The 21,139-nt window shown below is 45.2% G+C and overlaps 1 long non-coding RNA gene across 1 annotated transcript; it reads right to left on the reverse strand.

Annotated features, from left to right (window-relative positions):
- Nucleotides 1-2,925: 2,925 nt before the first annotated feature.
- Nucleotides 2,926-4,220, reverse strand: LOC308143027. The gene is made up of 3 exons (XR_013937013.1): nt 4,096-4,220; nt 3,482-3,590; nt 2,926-3,062 (listed from the first exon to the last, which is right to left on the reverse strand). It is a non-coding gene; the product is annotated as an uncharacterized lncRNA (long non-coding RNA).
- Between the last annotated feature and the right edge of the window lie 16,919 nt (nt 4,221-21,139).

A 21,139-nucleotide genomic window follows, 5' to 3' on the forward strand; every position in this document is an offset into this window, starting at 1 on the left:
CTTCACCACTAGATGGCAGCACAGAACGTTGCCGGTGAAATGAAAACTTAACAGACGTCAGTGTGGTTAATCTCCACCTCCTGCTACCATCTTGTATCAAAGTACTGTGTCAGTGACAGTGATGGAGAAGTTTTTGAAAAGGAAGAATGTGAACCAGGATCTCAGTTCTTCATCCATCAGGTCCAGGTTTCACACTGAGGGAGTCAAAATAAAAAAAAAGAAATTGGGAAATACATTTTTCTGTATTTATTTGATTCCTGTTGATAAAGCATCGATGAGAATGACTTTATATTGTTAATATAGGCTACAGAGGTTCACATTACAACATTTTCGGGTGGTGGTGTGCCTCGGGATTTTTCCAAAGAAAAAAGTGTGCCTTGGCTCAAAAGAGGTTGAAAAACACTGCAGTAGATCACCATATTTTGTTAAATAAACTTCAAACCCTGGTAGGACTCTCCGGCACTGATCTTAACTGGCTCACCTCCTTCCTTTTCAATTGTATTTTAGATTTCAAATCATGGATGGCAGACAACTTCCTCCAGCTCAACAAAGACAAGACAGAGGTTTTCGTCATCGGTCCTGAAGGCCAGAGAGAGAAGTTTTTACCATCACTGCAGGACTGGAACACCTGGCAGTTAAAAACCTGGCCTTCTCTTTGACTCTGAGCTGGAATTTATTCCCATATAAAGAACATAACGAAAATAGGATTTCATCACCGGAAGAACATAGCCAGAGCATGCCCACTTCTCTCTCTGGCCAGCAGGAGGGGCTGATGACCTCTGGCTCCAGAACACTTAAAAGTCCAACCTTTTGGTACACCTGGGCTAATTTGCAATTTACTGGGGTGACATTTCTTATGTAAATGCAGCCATTGACTGACTGATCGTTTATGCGCCCAAACGGAGGAAGACTGTATGCATCCTCAGTAGCATGCACAGAGTGGTGGAGACTGGGGATACCCGGAAAAAAAAGCCTAACACAGTCACTGACTACAACGGCATGAAATGCGGTGTGGATATTATGGACCAGATGGTGCGAAAGTGCACTGTGCGTTCAGGAACACGGCGTTGGCCAGTCACTGTGTTTTACAACATGATTGACATTGCTGTGCTGAATGCACATGTGCTTTATCAGGCATGCACTGGGGTGAAGGAGAGACGGGTTGACTTCATTGTGGAGCTTTCTGTTGTGATCACAAAAGTGGAAATATCATAAAACACATAACAAACCTTTTATAGTAAGCTGTAACATAGTAGAGCACACATTAGAACTGTTTCCACCTTTATTTTTGATTGCAGCTTTGAAGCAGCAGCTCAGCAATAACACAAGTTGCTCCGCGGAGATCAGATAGATAAGATGTGAATCATCTTACAATATATTACAGTACAGAACAAATCCAGTAAATGTGAACATATATCAAATGGGCTGGAGTCAAATGATTTATACCTTGTCATATTTAAACTTTTAATAAGATATACTCAAGTACAAGTACTATCTAAATGTAAACTTTAGTTTAAGTATACATATTAGGATAATAGTATAGCCTATTTTTTAATGTACTTGAAATTTACTTGGTGAAGTATACTTCTGAGAAGTACAGTAAAAGTATAGTCTAAATGTAAGTGAACTTTAGTATAAGTATATATATAAATATTGAATGATATTTAGACACAGTTGGTCAAATTCCTTAGGACTTTGAACTAATGTCTCTAATGATACAGCAACTCTGAGACTTGACATCACATGAAAAACCTGTAACATTGTTTTTTGTGTGGCTTGGGGGGGGGGGGGGACTGATTTGCATGATTGAGAAGAAGAGACTGTTGCCTGAAGAAATAACTGCCAAAAGGCAAGGTGCTGGACTTTGTAGTATGGGTTTCTAATGTCAGGACCAGGACCTGCTGGGTGGGGGTCCCTGAGGTCAAGCTCATTGCTAACCTCACACAACACTGGGCACAGTCTGCAGCCTTTCCTCCACCTATCAGGGCGGCTGCTCCTTCAGGGCCAGAGAGGTGGAGCATCACCTCAGAGGGTTCATCGCCTCTCTGCAACAAGTAGAGTTCAAATGATTTCAAGCCTTCCCCTCTGGAAGAGAAGAGGCACCAGACCCCCACCTGTCATTGCTCACCCACAATTACACTTTATTAAAACAGATAACCAGATATTAAATGATTAGAAAAAGAATAATTTAATAGCAATAATCAATAGATTTAGTTTGTCATATTTTTATTAAATTAAATAATACATTAAATACATCTAATTAATTTAATAAAAAAATTCAATAAAGATTGAGTTATCATAGTTTTATGAAATAATTGTAATACAGTGTTTCTGTACTGTTTTCTGTCTGTCAGAAGCCTTACTGCTAAATTTTAATAGAAAAAAACATATATAAGCTGCACTTGATGATAAGCAGCAGATGTTTGTTGTAATAGAGAGAGAGAGAGAGAGAGAGAGAGAGAGAGAGAGAGAGCCAGAGATTAAAAATTATCATAATTAATTTAATAGCAAATTTCAATTAAAGTTTAGTTTCCATAGTTTTATAAAATAATAATAATAGATTAAATATATAATTAATTTAATACATTTCAATAAAGATTTAGATTTCACCATCACTTTATTAAATAATAATAGATTAAATATATAATTAATTTGATACATTTCAAGAAAGATTTAGAGTTTTCCATACATTTCAAGTGAAAGCACATTGTTTTTTAATTTTAGTTTCAGAAGAAATTACCTTTTGCACGGCATCATTTTCATTTATCTCATCTTTCTCCACTTCCACAATAAGACAATATTCTTTGGGAACACAGTGTTGATTGACTGTATTTGTTGACAGAACTCATCAGATTGTTTGGAAGAAGACAACACAAAGCAGTCCAACAGTTTGCTGCAGAGTAAATATTTATTGGTTATGTTGAAGTCCAGATCCCGACAGCGGACAGGAGAGTCAACGCTGAGGTTGGACACATTGATGCTTCAGGAGCATCTTTACAGGTCCAACGAACAGACAAAAGGCTTTTTCTGAGTACAATCACTGTCATTGATGTATTCCTTTTCTGCAGAAAGAGAAACAATGCGCATCAAGCTTATTATCAACAGTTTCAATCAGCAGAGAAACAAATTGCAGCAAACATTAATCATTATGAATCCAAACTTCTCAATGTGTCAAAACCAGTGACAAATATTTGATGGTGGATTGGGAGGAAAACCATGGTCACACAAGGAAACTCCACACAAGAAGGCCTGGGGCCATGCTATCAAATCATCTCATTGTTGTTTGATGACACCTCAGACATTAATGTAAATTAATCGAGTCAATCTGGAGTTTGAACAAAGATTTACCCTTCAAGAAAAGTGGTTTTGCTGATGAGAGGCGATCCTGTATTAAATGAGTCTCAGAGTTGGTTTCCCTCATGTACATTTGTGAATTGAGGCGGATTCCTTCAGAAGAAGACAGTGAATGTAGAGTCCTTACCTGTGAAATTTATTTCCATACAGTCCTCATCTCCTTGGTTGTTTGGCTCCCCGGGTCCCCAGCCGCTGAAATCAAACTTGGAGCCGTCGGACCATAGCCACTTCCCTTCCTGAAAGAAACCACTTCAAGACTGAGTTTCCACTCATCACCAGCATGATGCTTTACAACAGAGATCTTCTAGTTGGGGTGGGGGGTGTTTTGTCCCTCTGGCCACCGTGAGTCCGGCCCTGGGGAACCTCACCTAACGATGGTCCTGAGGAACCCAGAGGCAGACCAGAGGCAGGAACCAGAGACAAGCCAGCTCATTGAGCTCATATGTGTTCACACAGACATTGTCATAGGAGCTCAAAGCTTGTACATTTAGTTGTTGATGAACAAAGCATTGAAGAAAAATGTAAATGTCTTAAAAGAAACCTTTCTTTATTTTCACATTTATACTTACTACAAATACATTATGGAGAAAATCCATGGAAGTAGATTCACTCTGGTGTATATTACCATATCACTTTTGATTAAAGGAGAGTTTACTGGTACTTTTGACTGCAGCATTACCTTGGAACCCTGTATTTTTTACTTTTTAAAAACATTTTTTTTTATTTTGCTGAAACACTAACCTGCACTCCATCGTTTCCTCCAAGCCAGCTTGAGGTGTGTTTGTTGGTCGCCTTAAAGATCAAATTCCTGACATATTTGGTTTCGTCAGAATTATGAAGGGATGCCAAGTTTCCACAAAAAGCGAGACAGAGTTTCTGAGTAGAAAAGACAAAGTGTGATGACAGAGTTAAAATGTGATGGAAAACAGTCCAAAGTAACTATTGTTTTAACTAATATCAGAAACACTGACAGGAGCTTTAAACTGAAAACATTGATAACAACTGGGACATGAAGTATAATCCTGGTAGCCTGGACCAAAGACAGTGATCAGAAAACAACCACTCAGTAGTAAAGCTTACCAGTGGTAAGTTTTAGAAGTGCATACATGCCACACATCTGATCCCACATTGTATCAGAGCAACAGCTGTTTTTAAACTCACCTCTGCCTCGATCCAGGTAAGAGGTTGTGAATAGAAGCGGAAACAGCGCTGGCCGAACTTTGACCACGACCGTGGACAAGGCTTACAGTCATCTGCAGAACAGTTTCATATCATGAGATAACCGGTAATGCATGAAGAAATCCTGACCACAGCATTATATGTGCAAGTTACAGATCAGAGAAATACAAACCATTATCTGCCTCCTGTCAAGAGAAAAATATGATTATCAGAATGGTTGATTATGATTCTGTTTTGAGGACTTCATTATATTGCAAATATTAAGAAATACTCTGGTGATTCATGAATGTTGCAGCTCAATTTTCTGACAGATTAAAAAAACATTTTACAGGAGATTTTACTCACCACTGATGTGGCCAAGAGGCCAACGATCACCAGCAGGATGAAACGAAGACCTGACTCCATCTGTGTGAAAATACACAACTTGTCACAGTTTGCAGGATGTAAATCAAAGAATAAAGTTTTATGTCAGATTTCAAACACACTCTTTGAACTGGACTGACGTTGCCGACTCTCCTGAGGTGAACAAAACAGTTTCATAAGAAGATAAATTGGTGCAATGTTGCACTAAATGAAATGTCAGGTTCTTACCTTTGTGTGATCAGATGAGTTTGTGCCTGTTGAAGTTCTGTGGTGTCTCTCAGGGGAAAGAAGGGTTTTTGTACCCTCATGAGGCACTCTGGTCTCACTGCCTGCAGTGTGTACTTTATTCATCACAAGACTGTTGACATTCTCTAATTAATTTCATATTTGTTCAGAAATCAAAGATCTTTACACAAATATACCAGTTCCTGCACAACCAAACATGTCATAGAGCATCCGAACTCGTGAACCTGAAAAATATAAGTGAGTTAAATAATCCCTTTTGTAGAATTGAAAGGAACAGAACAGAAAATAATTCATCAAACCCAGATTGAAATAGTTTTTACAGTGTTGCTCCCTGAGTTGACAAAAGTATTCACATGCATTACTCAAGCAGAAGTATGGATCCTGGGGTTTAAAAATACTTTTGTTGAAGTTAAACAATCAACTCAAGCATTTTACTCAAGTAGAAGGGTTAAACTACTTAAAGTACCAAAGTAAAAGTAATAAACATAAAAAAATAACGAAACATTAAGGACAAAACCAGCTGAGGCCACCAGTCAGAGGGGCCTGTGGTGCACTGCAACACCTTCCAACAAAACCAACATTATTCTAAATGCCGTAATGACTTTAATGTTATATTTAAATGTTAATGTTGAATCTTATCTTATCTTATCTTAATGTGGGATGCACTAGGCTACCTTCGGTCTCATATATGCCCATTGAAAATGAAAGTGTTTCAGTAAAAATGCCAATACATTAAAGATCTACATGAAATGTGTACTAATGAGCATTAATGTGTTTCATGGAACAGATAATACGATGATATTGCAGCGCATTTGAAAACAGTTGTTTTTTGATCCAGACATCTATACAAATTCTTCCAGTGCAGTCAGAGATATACGAGGGTTGTCTGCTCTTCCTGGCTGCCCGCCTCCTCGCTGGTGCTTGCTTGGGACATTTTGCTGGAGTCCTCTTGATTCTCTGCCACAGACATCTTCGTACTACACGGAGTCTATCAATCGCCTCTTGCTACTTCACTAAGGTCAGAAAATAAAATGTTTGCTATATGCTTCCTTAATGTTGGCACACAGCAGGTCCAGGATTCCCTCCTCTCGGGTGGGGCAGCTCACATACTGGGTGAAGGTGGTGAGTGTGGAGGCCTCAATTAGTGATGGCCAAATCAAGCATCAGTGAAGATTCATGAACCTCTTTCTATATTTTCTGACTCCACCAGATGGGACGCTTGAGCTCTGTTTCCACCACACAAAAATGCAGGGACGGCATTACGGAGCATTACGGAGCGGTATGGTAAAGCATAACCGGAGCCAAATCCAGTACCCGTTTCCACCGCAGCAAGGAGCTTAAAAAGTAGGCGGGGCTTAAGAGCTCCACAGATGTGTGACGTCATAACAGTCGTCTCAGCCTGGCGGCAGATCAGGATCTTATGAATCCTCTGTTGTTGTTTACATCCTCCACTTTGTACTTGTTGTTTAGTTAACTTTTATTTTTTGCAGCCGCAGAGCTGCAGCCACAACTTCCGTGTTTGTCCTGAGAGAGCGAACGCTCCGGCAACTTGCCCCGCACCCGAGCGTGCCGGTGCGCTGCTCCGGGACACGGGAGCACTGAGCTTTCTGCTCAAACACAGGAGCAGCAACTCCGGCGCTGATCTCGCTCCTGCAGCTCCGTGCCAGAACACGGAGGCTCCGAGCATCTCTGCATCACGTCCTCGGTCCGTCCCCGTGATGCAGCTGCGATGTCGCGGTGCTGACCACCGTTGAGAGAACGCGTTTGAACAGAAACCACAGACACGATGCAAAGACAGACCAGGCACCCCCCGGCGTGCTGACACTATGCTGCAAACAGAAAGCTCTGACGCGATGCAAAGTCCCGAGCCCCGGTCTCCCTCTTCCTCACATCCATTCTTTCACGACCAACACGAAAGTTGAGCAGCAAAGAAGTTATCCTGGGCCTTCCTTGGTTATGTTTGCACAAGCCCCATATTGACTGGGAGTCGGGGGTTATTTTGAGTTGGGGAGGGGATTGTTCTGAGCATTGTCGGTCAGTGTCTGGAGTTAAGGTTGCAGCTGTGGAGGTTCCTGTGTATCCGGACCTCGAGCGAGTTCCCAGCTGCTACCACGATCTAAGGGAGGTGTTCAACAAAGGGAAGGCAACATCCCTGCCACCGCATCGTCCTTATGATTGTGCCATTGAGTTATTGCCAGGTACCACTCCTCCCAAGGGTCGCATTTACTCGCTCTCACAACCTGAGAATCAGGCCATGAAAGATTACATTGAGTCTGGCTTAGAGGCTGGGATAATCAGACCCTCGTCCTCCCCTGCAGGGGCGGGATTTTTCTTTGTGGAGAAGAAGGACAAGACTACAGGGGCCTCAATGAGATAACCATTAAAAACCGCTACCCACTACCCCTTATGACTTCGGCCTTTGAACGCCTGCAGGGAGCCAAGGTCTTTACTAAGCTGGACTTGCGCAATGCTTACCACCTGGTCTGGATTAGGCAAGGGGACGAGTGGAAAACGGCATTTAACACACCTTCTGGCCATTACGAATATTTGGTGATGCCTTTCGGTTTATGCAATGCTCCCGCTGTTTTCCAGAATCTCGTCAATGATGTGCTGAGAGACGCATTGAATAAGTTTCTGTTCGTTTACCTCGACGACATTTAGATTTTTTCTTCGGATCTTGCCAGTCATGTCAAGCATGTTCGTTTTGTTTTGGAGCGTCTTCTCAGCAACAACTTATTTGTCAAAGCCGAGAAATGTGTTTTTCATGCTCCCACCGTTTCTTTTCTTGGGCACGTCATCTCAGAGGGGAGGGTGGAGATGGACAGGGAGAAGGTCAGGGCTGTAGCGGATTGGCCGACCCCGGGTAGCCGCAAGCAATTATTACGATTTTTGGGGTTTGCTAACTTCTACCGGCGGTTTATCAGGGGATTCAGCTCTGTCGCGGCGCCTCTACATGCCTTAACTTCCCCCAAGGTCCCGTTTTCTTGGGGTCCCTCGGCTGAGCAGGCGTTTTCTGAGCTCAGGGCCAGGTTCACCTCAGCTCCCGTGCTTAGGGTGGCAGATCCGGGACGGCAGTTTGTGGTGGAGGTGGACGCGTCAGATGTCTGTGTTGGGGCAGTGCTCTCTCAGCGCAGCAGTAAGGATGGGAAGCTGCACCCATGTGCCTTTTTCTCCAGGCGGCTGACCCCGGCTGAGGAGAACTATGACATCGGCAATCGAGAGCTCCTGGCCATCAAGGCTGCGTTGGAGGAGTGGAGGCATTATCTGGAGGGCGCTGAGCACCCGTTTGTGGTATGGACCGACCATAGAAACCTTGAGTACATCAAGTCGGCCAAACGGTTAAATTCTCGGCAGGCCCGGTGGGCGCTGTTCTTCACCCGGTTCGACTTTGTGGTTTCATATCGGCCGGGGTCTAAGAACGTGAAGCCTGACGCCCTTTCCCGGGTCTTTGAGCCGGATCCTGCTCCTCGTTCCCCCATGCCAATTTTACCTCCGACCTGTGTGGTGGGGGCGGTGACGTGGGAGATTGATGAGCAGGTTCGGCGGGCTCTGGAGGGGGTGACGGTGCCGCCAGGTTGTCCTCCCAACCGCCTGTTTGTGTGTCCCCCAGTACGGTCTAGTGTTATTCAATGGGCCCACACGAACCTGCTGTCATGTCACGCAGGAACTCAGCGCACCCTGTTTGTGGCGAGACAGCGTTTCTGGTGGCCAGAGATGAGCAGGGAAAACCGGGAGTATGTCCGGGCTTGCCCTGTCTGTGCGCGTAACAAGACCTTGCGGTCTCGTCCCTCGGGTCTGTTGCAGCCGCTCCCAGTACCCACCCGACCATGGGCAGACCTGTCCATTGATTTTGTAACTGGTCTCCCGGACGCAGAAGGGTTTACCACCATCCTCACCGTAGTGGACCGGTTTTCCAAGATGGCCCACTTTGTGCCCCTAGCGAAGCTCCCATCAGCCAAGGAGCTGGCAGAGGTCATGCTGAGACACGTGTTCCGTCTTCATGGGTTCCCGCGGGACATTGTCTCGGACAGGGGTCCTCAGTTTGTGTCTCGGTTTTGCAGGGAGTTTTGCAGGCTGTTGGGTACTACGGTCAGCCTTTCGTCCGGGTACCACCCAGAATCTAACGGCCAAACAGAGAGGGTGAACCAGGAGCTGTAGTCCATCCTTCGTTGCCTGGTCTCTGACAGTCCGGCTTCGTGGTACAGGCAGTTGGTCTGGGTAGAATACGCCCATAATTCCCTGCCCTGTTCGTCCACTGGTCTGTCTCCCTTTGAGTGTGTGTATGGTTACCAACCTCCCCTGTTCCCTGCCCTGGAATCGGAGGTTAGTGTCCCGTCAGCTCTGGCGATGGTGCGGCGATGCAAGCGCGCTTGGCTTATGGCCAGAGGCAAGCTCTTGCAATGCTCTGCAGAGCGCAAGCGGCTTGCAGACCGGCGCCGGGTTCCCGCACCAACTTATGATGTTGGTCAGCGTGTGTGGCTCTCCACCCGGGACCTGCCAATCCGCTCTGACGCAAAGAAGCTGGCGTCAAGGTTCATTGGACTGTATCCAATAATTAAGCTGGTTGGCCCCTCTGCAGTCCGCCTTCGTTTGCCCCGCTCGCTTCGTGTGCACCCCACCTTTCATGTGTCGAAGGTTAAACCTGCCCGGGAAAGCCCCCTGGTTCCCTCTTCAAGAGCCCCTCCTCCCCCCCGTATTGTAGAGGGTGAGGAGGTTTTTTCAGTCAGGCGGCTCCTGGCAGCTCGCCGGCGTGGGCGGGGTTTTCAGTACCTGGTTGACTGGGAGGGGTATGGGCCTGAGGAACGTGCCTGGGTACCTGCTAGAGACATCTTGGACCCAGGCATGGTCAGAGACTTCCACAGGCAGCATCCTGAGATGCCTGGGCCGTCTGGAGCCGGTCGTGGAGGGGGGGTACTGTCAGGAACTAGGCTTGAGGTCTCCTTTAAGAGTGGGCGGGTCATAGGTCTGGGCTTCCAGCACCACACCTGTGACCACTTTCTGTGATCACCCTTCTCTATATATGTCCTGTCTGTGTGTTTGTTCAGTGTTGGTTTGTTTGTTTTAGATGTCCCGTCCGTCCGTCCGGTCCAGTCTGTTAGTCGTCCAGGTCTCGTCCGTTTTGTCCCGGGCGTTGGAATCGAGTCTGCTGCACTCCTCACGTCAAGGAGCAACCTGCTATCATCAGTCTGTGCTGTCATTAAGAATAAAAGACTTGCTTGAACCCAGTCTGCCTCCAGAGTCCTGCACTTGGGTCCTGTCCATATCCGTGACAATTACTCCCACTTCTTAAACCCTGCAGGGAGGCGGGTCCGGTGCCAGAAGATTGTGTCCCTTGTCGGAGTAACATGTGTGAAGGCATTCCACGGCTTCCTCCACAAGCGTCCTCGGCCAGCCTTCTCGCCACGCAGCTCTCCCTGCTGTGCTCCTCAGCTTCCTCTACGAGCGTCCTCGGCCAGCCTCCTCGCCGTGCAGCACCTCCCTGCTGCCGTCCTTCCGCCTGCGTACTCTACATCCAGAAATGAACAAACTTTCTGTGGTCCTGTGAGATCCCAACACCAGTGTCTGGCATCCTCGAAAGTGTAAACCTGCCTTACCACCTTGACTAGTTGAACCCTCCGACATGCATGTCAAGCATTGTTGGTGACAAGTCCAGTGCGCTTGCCAGTGTCCATGAACCACGAGGGGCTGAGAAATCCATTCTGACAACGACTTCTACTGCTGTCAAGCTGTGTTCCATTTGGTTCCACTTCTGGCTCTCTTGCAATAAGGGCAGTTATTCTTTGATCCATCGTATCCAAACAAGAACAAGAACTCCATATGGGGGAACCTTTTGTTGTTTGTCAGGTGTTCTACCCCGAAGGAAAAGTTGTTTCTGATTGCTGAGGCACGTACACATCTGGATGTTTTGGACACTAAGTTTGAGATGTTAATGAACGATCAAGTTGTTCTATAGTGAACGATGACTTGGACTTTCATTCAGCCAACCCAACAGCAATCAGCACTTCAATCAAATAATCCCACTGTCACGTCTCAGTGGTTTACGCATTGCCTTAGCCTCTACACTGACATTTACAGATTTGGGGTTTATTAGATAAAAAGGGTATTGTGGACTGTGAAAGTTGATGGTAGATAACAGGAGAAAGAGGAGACTGAACTCGTGAGGAATCATCTGGTAAATATTTAGTTATATATGAAACAGTTTTGGAGCGTGACACTGAACCAGGATGTTTCACATTACAGACGATCCCTCTGATCACACATGCTCGGGGGAGTTTGTTCCTTCAAAGGAGTGAAAGCTTGTTCAGAGCTTCAGATGAAGAAACACAACGGCTGTCAGTTCTGTTTCTGTGTTTCAGCTCTGTTTCTGTACCTTTCAATGTGGAATAATGATTTTATTCTGCACATGTTCAGTTCAGACACGAGCTATTATGTTTCCTGGATGTGGTAGCTATCAGACACCAGTTAGCAGTGTGTCAGCCTGGGTGTTTCTCTGTGGCTGCAGGGATGAATATTATTTCCAAGTTTATCATTTCATAAAGACTCCTGAAATCCTTTCCCCAACACACTGATGTGAACACAAAATGACATAGAAAGACCTCGTGATCAAAATAAAGTGAAAAACAGGCAATTTCTCTTTGCTTGTGGTTTTTTTTGTTTGTTGTTGTTTTACACGGGAGATTTGTGCAGCAAGAAGTCAACCTGTTGTTAAATTGGAGTACATTTAATTGGTAAAGCTATTGGCATCGGACACTGAGATGTGACAGCGGTATTACTCGATAGAAGTGCTGGTTGTTGTTGTGTTGGCTGAATGAAAGTCATCATTTACTATTGAACACCTTGATTTTTTATTAACATCTATAACTTGTAGTGTCCAGTCATGCTCAACTGTCGAAAGCATCCAGATGTGTACACACCTCAGTAATCAGAAACATTATTTTCCTTCTGGGTAGAACATCTAACCAACAAAGAAAGGTTCCCCCATATAGAGTTCTCCTGCCTACAACTTGCTGACACCTAGTACACCGTGCACCAGAGATAAATACATGTTCATTCTGCTGCTTCAGTCATGTTTTTCAGTATTTTTTGACTGGATATTAATGTGGCATGATGGCATCTTGTTGTTAAAGTGGAGAACATTTAATTGGTTAAACTATTTAAATGGAGCTCATTCACAAATGTGTCTTATAGCCACACTGTTGGTGGGAACACTGGTGTCGGACCAGCATACCATTGTGTTGGGAATCGACTTTATAAGCAGTTTGGCTATCAGAAATTATTAATAATTAATGCTGCAAGAGTATGGTGCGATGCTGTGAGATACCGCAAGACTTGAAAGGTTTTCTCATGAACAAATGAAGAAACAATATTCCTCCAACCCTAGCAGAAATATATGTCTACATATATGAAAATAGCTATAAATTGAAGATCAAAATAAAATCTTAAATTTCAATAAAAATTAAAGCTGCAAGCAGCATTGGTCGGGACCTCGAGACTGCCCGTCGGGGGGGTGGCTATGAACGGTTAATAAAAAAGACAATTTTTTAAGTAAAAAAAAAAAAAAAAAAAATTAGTACTTTTATTTTGAAAAAACGGCGTCAGAACCAGCTAATTAGCTAGTGATTTGTGACCGCAGCACCCCCATTAGGCCACCTACCAAATTTAAGCTCAATCGAACAATGTTTACTAGCATGCTAACGGGCATGCTATGCCACAAGCTAGCGGATACACCTGAAAATCTCAGTGTGGTACTCCCCAGGTTGCCCCGATCCCAAATCTGGTCTTACTTCAATTCTAGTGATAATGACACTGCACTTATGGAACAATAAAGGTTTTTCAAAAACTTCCACCGACATGAATTATATGGCCTCAGGCCAGGCCTCCTACGGAGGTCAGTGTGTGACATGAGAGTGACCTGGTGGAGTGCCGGGCCTAGGAGGCCCGGCCTTTGTCGGCGTGAACGAAGGTGTGAATGATGCATCAATGAAGGTTTTTCACAAACTTCCACCGACATGAATTACATGTCTCAGGCCAGGTCTCATACAGGTTTTGCATGTCCTCATGACAGGAGAACATGAGACATGAGAGTGAGGTCAGGTCACATGAGAGTAACCTGACCTGAGAATGATTGGTGAGGTCACTCTCAGGTCAAACTGCAGGATATGACAGGCTGTCAATCACACAGCAGTGATGAGCCTGAAGCTACAGGAAGCTGCCCATATATGGAGTGATGCACTGACCAATCACAGTGGAGAATTTCACAGCTGCACCGAGCGCGGACACTCTGACGGCAGAGTGAGCCAGGGAGGATTATATTCAAAGATTTTGCGAACAAGTGCTCTTAATCTATACTTATCGGGGGAGTATGTGGATAAAAATACCATACTTTTGTAGGAATTTTTGTCCTCTTTAAGACGGTGTACGCTTGGAAGCAGTCGGAGGTAAACTTTGGACACCAGGGGGCGCTGTTTGGCAGGAACGGCAGATTTGGCTCCATCCGCTATAGTGTTAAGATTTCGGACGAGAAAAATGTTACTGTGTCGCTTTAACTCGTCATTCTGGGGACTTGTTTTGGAATTTTCCCCACATATGTTACATCCTCTTGTTCGGCAGGGTCTCGTGAGCGTGGCGATGCCCTCGGTTTGTGGCTGAGAGTCACGGTTTGCAAACAGTTAAGAGTAGTTCGGGGAGTTTTAAATCGTTGATTTTCGGCGAGAATTTTCGGTTTCCCCATGTTAATGGATGACAGGAGCCAAAAAGGCGTTTAGGGGGTGGGGAGCTTGGACGGCTAATAAAAATTAAACTGGACTAGGTAAGAAAAATTCCCTCTAAATATTTGTAGTAAACAATCTCCTCTATTTTTGTATATCTCAATTTAAGCGATACGACCTTCGCCCTATGATGGTTTAGATTTTCCGTTTCGGCCTTTTTTTGCCTTTTTTGGGTGAACACCTTACTTTGAAAGGCAAATAGCCGGCTTCCTGTTGGAGTTAGGTCAAAAGTTAGAGCGCGTGAGTCGTAGGGCTTGAGTAGACGAAGAAGTTTCGTATTCGCGACATTTCTGTACGACATTCCTACGGACCGTGGCGGGCGATTAAATGTGTCTAGGTGGCGCTAGAGAGCCATTTTTGGAATTTCATGGAATTTATTGACGTGATAATATAGATTGCCACACTTTTGACGAGTCTTCCAAATTTGGTGAGTTTTTGAGCGTGTCTAGGGGGTCAAAATGAGGGATTTATCCGTGAAAAAAAATATAATAATTAAAGCTGCAAGCAGCATTGGTCGGGACCTCGAGACTGCCCGTCGGGGGGGTGGCTATGAACGGTTCAAAATATTTGCTTAAATATTAAAAAAATAAAAAAATAAAAAAATTTATGACTTTTATTTTGAAAAAACTGCGTCCAAACCAGCTAATTAGCTAGTGATTTGTGATCGCAGCAACCCCATTAGGCTACCTACCAAATTTCGGCTCAATCAGACAATGTTTCCTCGCATGCTAACAGGCATGCTAAGCCGCAAGCTAGCCGAGCTGCCTAAAAATGTCTGTTGGGTGCTCCCCAGATGGCCCCGATCCTGAATCTGGTCTTACTTCAATTCTAGTGTAAAAGACACAGCACTTATGGCACAATAAAGGTTTTTCAAAAACTTCCACCTACATGAATTATATGGCCTCAGGCCAGGCCTCCTACGGAGGTCAGTGTGTGACATGAGAGTGACCTGGTGGAGTGCCGGGCCTAGGAGGCCCGGCCTTTGTCGGCAGTGTGCGAAGGTGTGAATGATGCAATAAAGGTTTTTCACAAACTTCCACCGACATGAATTACATGTCTCAGGACAGACCTCGTACAGGTTTTGCATGTCCTCATGACAGGAGAACATGAGACATGAGAGTGAGGTCAGGTCACATGAGAGTAACCTGACCTGAGAATGACTGCTGAGGTCACTCTCAGGTCAAACTGCAGGATATGACAGGCTGTCAATCACACAGCAGTGATGAGCCTGAAGCTACAGGAAGCTGCCCATATATGGAGTGATGCACTGACCAATCACAGTGGAGAATTTCACAGCTGCGCCGAGCGCGGACACTCTGACGTCAGAGTGTGAGACAGGGAGGATTATATTAGAAGATTTTGCGAACAACTGCTCTTAATCTATACTTATCGGGGGAGTATGTGGACAAAAATACCATACTTTTGTAGGAATTTTTGTCCTCTTTAATACTGTCTGGGTTTGGAAGCAGTCAGAGGTAAACTTTGGACACCAGGGGGCGCTGTTTGGCAGGAACGGCAGATTTGGCTCCATCCGCTATAGTGTTAAGATTTCGGACGAGAAAAATGTTACTGTGTCGCTTTAACTCGTCATTCTGGGGACTTGTTTTGGAATTTTCCCCACATATGTTACATCCTCTTGTTCGGCAGGGTCTCGCGGTCGTGGCGATGCCCTCGGTTTGTGGCTGAGAGTCACGGTTTGCAAACAGTTAAGAGTAGTTCGGGGAGTTTAAAATCGTTGATTTTGGGGGACAATTTTCGGTTTCCCCATGTTAATGGATGACAGGAGCCAAAAAGGCGATTAGGGGGTGGGGAGCTTGGACGGCTAATAAAAATTAAACTGGACTAGGTAAGAAAAATTCCCTCTAAATTATTGTAGAAAACAATCTCCTCTATTTTTGTATATCTCAATTTAACCGATACGACCTTCGCCCTATGATGGTTTAGATTTTCCGTTTCGGCCTTTTTTTGCCTTTTTTGGGTGAACACCTTACTTTGAAAGGCAAATAGAGGCCTTCCTGTTGGAGTTAGGTCAAAAGTTAGAGTGCGTGAGTCGTAGGGCTCGAGTAGACGAACAAATTTCGTATTTGCGACATTTCTCTACGACATTCCTACGGACCGTGGCGGGCGATTGAAATGTTCTAGGTGGCGCTAGAGAGCCACTTTTGGACTTTCCTGGAATGTTTTGACATGGTCACCGGCTCTATGCGATTTTTCACGAGCCTGCCAAATTTGGTGAGTTTTTGAGCGTGTCTAGGGGGTCAAATATGAGCGCAACGGAAAAGAAAGCGGAAAAATAATTAAAGCTGCAAGCAGCATTGGTCGGGACCTCGAGATTGCCCGTCGGGGGGGTGGCTATGAACGGTTCAAAATATTTGCTTAAATATTAAAAAAAAAAAAAAAAAATTTTGTATGACTTTTATTTTGAAAAAACTGCGTCAAAATCAGCTAATTAGCTAGTGATTTGTGATCGCGGCAACCCCATTAGGCTACCTACCAAATTTCGGCTCAATCCGACAATGTTTGCTCGCATGCTAACAGGCATGCTAAGCCGCAAGCTAGCCGAGCTGCCTGAAAATGTGTCTTGGGTACTCCCCAGATGGCCCCGATCCTGAATGTGGTCTTACTTCAATTCTAGTGTAAAAGACACAGCACTTATGGCACAATAACGGTTTTTCAAAAACTTCCACCGACATGAATTATATGGCCTCAGGCCAGGCCTCCTACGGAGGTCAGTGTGGGACATGAGAGTGACCTGGTGGAGTGCCGGGCCTAGGAGGCCCGGCCTTTGTCGGCGGTGTGAATGATGCAATAAAGGTTTTTCACAAACTTTCACCGACATGAATTACATGTCTCAGGCCAAGCCTCGTACAGGTTTTGCATGTCCTCATGACAGGAGAACATGAGACATGAGAGTGAGGTCAGGTCACATGAGAGTAACCTGACCTGAGAATGACTGGTGAGGTCACTCTCAGGTCAAACTGCAGGATATGACAGGCTGTCAATCACACAGCAGTGATGAGCCTGAAGCTACAGGAAGCTGCCCATATATGGAGTGATGCACTGACCAATCACAGTGGAGAATTTCACAGCTGCGCCGAGCGCGGACACTCTGACGTCAGAGTGAGGCAGAGAGGATTATATTAGAAGATTTTGCGAACAACTGCTCTTAATCTATACTTATCGGGGGAGTATGTGGATAAAAGTAGCATACTTTTGTAGGAATTTTTGTCGTCTTTAATACTGTGTGGGTTTGGAAGCAGTCAGAGGTAAAGTTTGGACACCAGGGGGCGCTGTTTGGCAGGAACGGCAGATTTGGCTCCATCCGCTATAGTGTTAAGATTTCGGACGAGAAAAATGTTACTGTGTTGCTTTAACTCGTCATTCTGGGGACTTGTTTTGGAATTTTCCCCACATATGTTACATCCTCTTGTTCGGCAGGGTCTCGCGGGCATGGCGATGCCCTCGGTTTGTGGCTGAGAGTCACGGTTTGCAAACAGTTAAGAGTAGTTCGGGGAGTTTAAAATCGTTGATTTTGGGGGAGAATTTTCGGTTTCCCCATGTTAATGGATGACAGGAGCCAAAAAGGCGATTAGGGGGTGGGGAGCTTGGACGGCTAATAAAAATTAAACTGGACTAGGTAAGAAAAATTCCCTCTAAATTTTTGTAGTAAACAATCTCCTCTATTTTTGTATATCTCAATTTAACCGATACGACCTTCGCCCTATGATGGTTTAGATTTTCCGTTTCGGCCTTTTTTTGCCTTTTTTGGGCGAACACCTTACTTTGAAAGGCAAATAGCCGGCTTCCTGTTGGAGTTAGGTCAAAAGTTAGAGCGCGTGAGTCGTAGGGCTCGAGTAGACGAAGAAGTTTCGTATTCGCGACATTTCTGTACGACATTCCTGCGGACCGTGGCGGGCGATTTAGTGTGTCTAGGTGGCGCTAGAGAGCCATTTTTGGATTTTCCTGGAATTTTTTGACGTGAGATTGTGGCGTGCCACACTTTTGGCGAGCGTTCCAAATTTGGTGAGTTTTTGAGCGTGTTTAGGGGGTGAAATTTGGGATCCCGGCGCGAAAGAAAAACGAACCAAAAAATAATAATAAACATTCGAAAAACAATATATAATTTCGCCACCAGGTAGTGGCCGACGCCCCCTTCGGGGGCGTCGGCCACTCTGGGAGGGTCAGGAGAGGGCCTGGATGAGTGTGGGGCCTCCTGCGGAGGCCCCACACTTTTGGCGACGACGAAATCCAAAAGAGACCTGCCGTTGGCTGGGCACAGGGCCCAGCCGTTGGCGAGGTCCCTAATAAGAAGAAGAAACATTCGAAATACAATATAGAATTTCGCCACCAGGTAGTGGCCGACGCCCCCTCCGGGGGCGTCGGCCACTCTGAGGGGGTCATGAGAGCAACCGGATGAGTGTGGGGCCTCCTCCGGAGGCCCCACACTTTTGGCGACGACGAAATCCAAAAGAGACCTGCCGTTGGCTGGGCCTAGGGCCCAGCCGTTGGCGAGGTCCCTAATAATAAGAAAAAGAAAAAACATTCGAAAAACAATTACAACTTCGCCACCAAGTAGTGGCCGCGCCCCCTTCGGGGGCGCGGCCACTGTGAGAGGGTCAGGGGAGGTCCTGGATGAGTGCGGGCCCTCCTTCGGAGGGCCCGCACTTTTGGCGACGACGAAATCCAAAAGAGACCTGCCGTTGGCTGGGCCTAGGGCCCACCCGTTGGCGAGGTCCCTAATAATATCCGTAATCAGTAATAATAATATAATAAAATAAAAGAGAAATACAATTGTAGGAATACAAAACAACAGACCTTTGCAGTGTACTATTGTAGCACAATTAAATTAAATTAAATTAAATTAAATTAAATTAAATTAAATTGCAAAGGGTTTTTTTAAAGGTTCAATCTTTTACACAGTTCATGATAAGTCTGTAGTTTGCTTTCATATAATTTTGAAATGTTTTTAACACCTTTGCTGAACCACATTTTGAATCCGCCGTCAGCTCTCCCAGCTTTGAAAAATACTGTTGGCCCAGATGGGGGAGAGTGTGACAGTACAGGTGAGTCACCAACATGCTGATGAGCTGAGTGCCAGATTGAGTTCCTAAGAAAGGGATTGTTTGTCTAGTTAGTTATTTGACAGTGACTGAATACAAATAGAGATTAAGAGAAAGTCCAAATATTGACACTTGTTCTATATTTACCCAAGTGGGAGTTGAAGTCTCTGAGAAATAACACATCCTTGATTGTAGCTGGGCAGCCCAAGGATCCCATTTGAACTTAGGAAGTTGAAGCCCACCTCTCTCATATGGTAGATAGAGAAGTCTCAGCCAAAGTCTCACCTTTTCATTATGCCAGATGAATTTGTTTAATATTTCATTCATCTTATGCAAGAATGTTTCCTCTAATGGAAGGGGGAGACATTGAAAAAGATATTAAAAAAAAGAATGCAAAATGTTTTGATTTTAATTGTATTTATACGATCAATCATGACAATGGACAGCAGTGCCCACCTTTTCAACATCTCCCTCACTCTGTCCACCAGGAGGACATAGTTTATGGAAATCAGTTGGTTTACCATCCATCCATTATCTGCCGCTTATCCAGGGCCGGATCGTGGAGGCAACAGTCTGAGCAGGGTTACCCAGACTTCATACGCTGACACTTCCTCCAGCTCTTCCAGTGGCACCCCAAGGTATTCCCAGGCCAGCCAAGAGACATAGTCCCTTCAGCGTGTCCTGGGTCTTTCCTGAGGCCTCCTACTACCCTACGGAGGAAACTCATTTCAACCGCTTGTATCCAGGATCTCGTTCTTTTGGTCATGACCGTAGGTGAGGGTAGGAATGAAAATCGACCGGTAAATCGAGAGCTTGGTCTTTTGGCTCAGATCCTTCTGCACCACAACGGACCGATACAACGTCCACATGACTGCAGACGCTGCACCGATCCGCCTGTCGATCTCACTCTGAGAAAGACATATGTCTGTAAGTATTGAAGGGGTCACCATTTTGTGTTAATTTAAGTATGTGAAATGTGGCTCAAGTTGTTCTATAGTGAACGATGACTTGGACTTTCATTCAGCCAACCCAACAGCAATCAGCACTTCAATCAAATAATCCCACTGTCACATCTCAGTGGTTTACGCATTGCCTTAGCCTCTACACTGACACTTACAGATTTGGGGTTTATTAGATAAAATGGGTATTGTGGACTGTGAAAGTTGATGGTAGATAACAGGAGAAAGAGGAGACTGAACTCAGGTGAGGAATCATCTGGTAAATATTTAGTTATATATGAAACAGTTTTGGAGCGTGACACTGAACCAGGATGTTTCACATTACAGACGATCCCTCTGATCACACATGCTCGGGGGAGTTTGTTCCTTCAAAGGAGTGAAAGCTTGTTCAGAGCTTCAGATGAAGAAACACAACGGCTGTCAGTTCTGTTTCTGTGTTTCAGCTCTGTTTCTGTACCTTTCAATGTGGAATTAGGATTTTATTCTGCACAAGTTCAGTTCAGACAAGAGCTATTATGTTTCCTGGATGTGGTAGCTATCAGACACCCCAAGGTATTCCCAGGCCAGCCAAGAGACATAGTCTCTTCAGCGTGCCCTAGGTCTGTCCTGAGGCCTCCTACTACCCTACGGAGGAAACTCATTTCAGCCACTTGTATCCAGGATCTCGTTCTTTTGGTCATGACCATAGGTGAGGGTAGGAATGAAAATCGATCAGTAAATCGAGAGCTTGGTCTTTTGGCTCAGATCCTTCTTCACCACAACGGACTGATACAACGTCCACATAACTGCCGACGCTGCACCGATCTGCCTGTCGAGCTCACTCTCCATATTCCCCCCACTCGTGAACAAGACCCCGAGATACTTGAACTCCTCCACTTTTGAAGAAGGCACTCCACCGGCCTGAAGGGGGCAAGCCACCTTTTTCTAGTCGAGAACTATGGCCTCGGATTTAGAGGTGCTGATCCTTATCCCAGTGGATTCACACTTGGCTGCAAACCGCCACGCCAATGCACGCTGAAGGTCCAGGTTCCATGAAGCCAACAGAACCACATCATCTGCGAAAAGCAGTGATGAGATCCTGTGGTCCCCGAGCCGGACCACCTCCGGCCCCTGACTGTACCTAGAGATTCTGTCCATGTAGGTAATGAACAGAACCGGTGACAAAACACATCCCTGCCGGAGGCCAACGTGCACTGGGTACAGGTACAAC

This window comes from Blennius ocellaris (assembly GCF_963422515.1).
Source record: "Blennius ocellaris genome assembly, chromosome: 18".
Classification (NCBI taxonomy): domain Eukaryota; kingdom Metazoa; phylum Chordata; class Actinopteri; order Blenniiformes; family Blenniidae; genus Blennius; species Blennius ocellaris.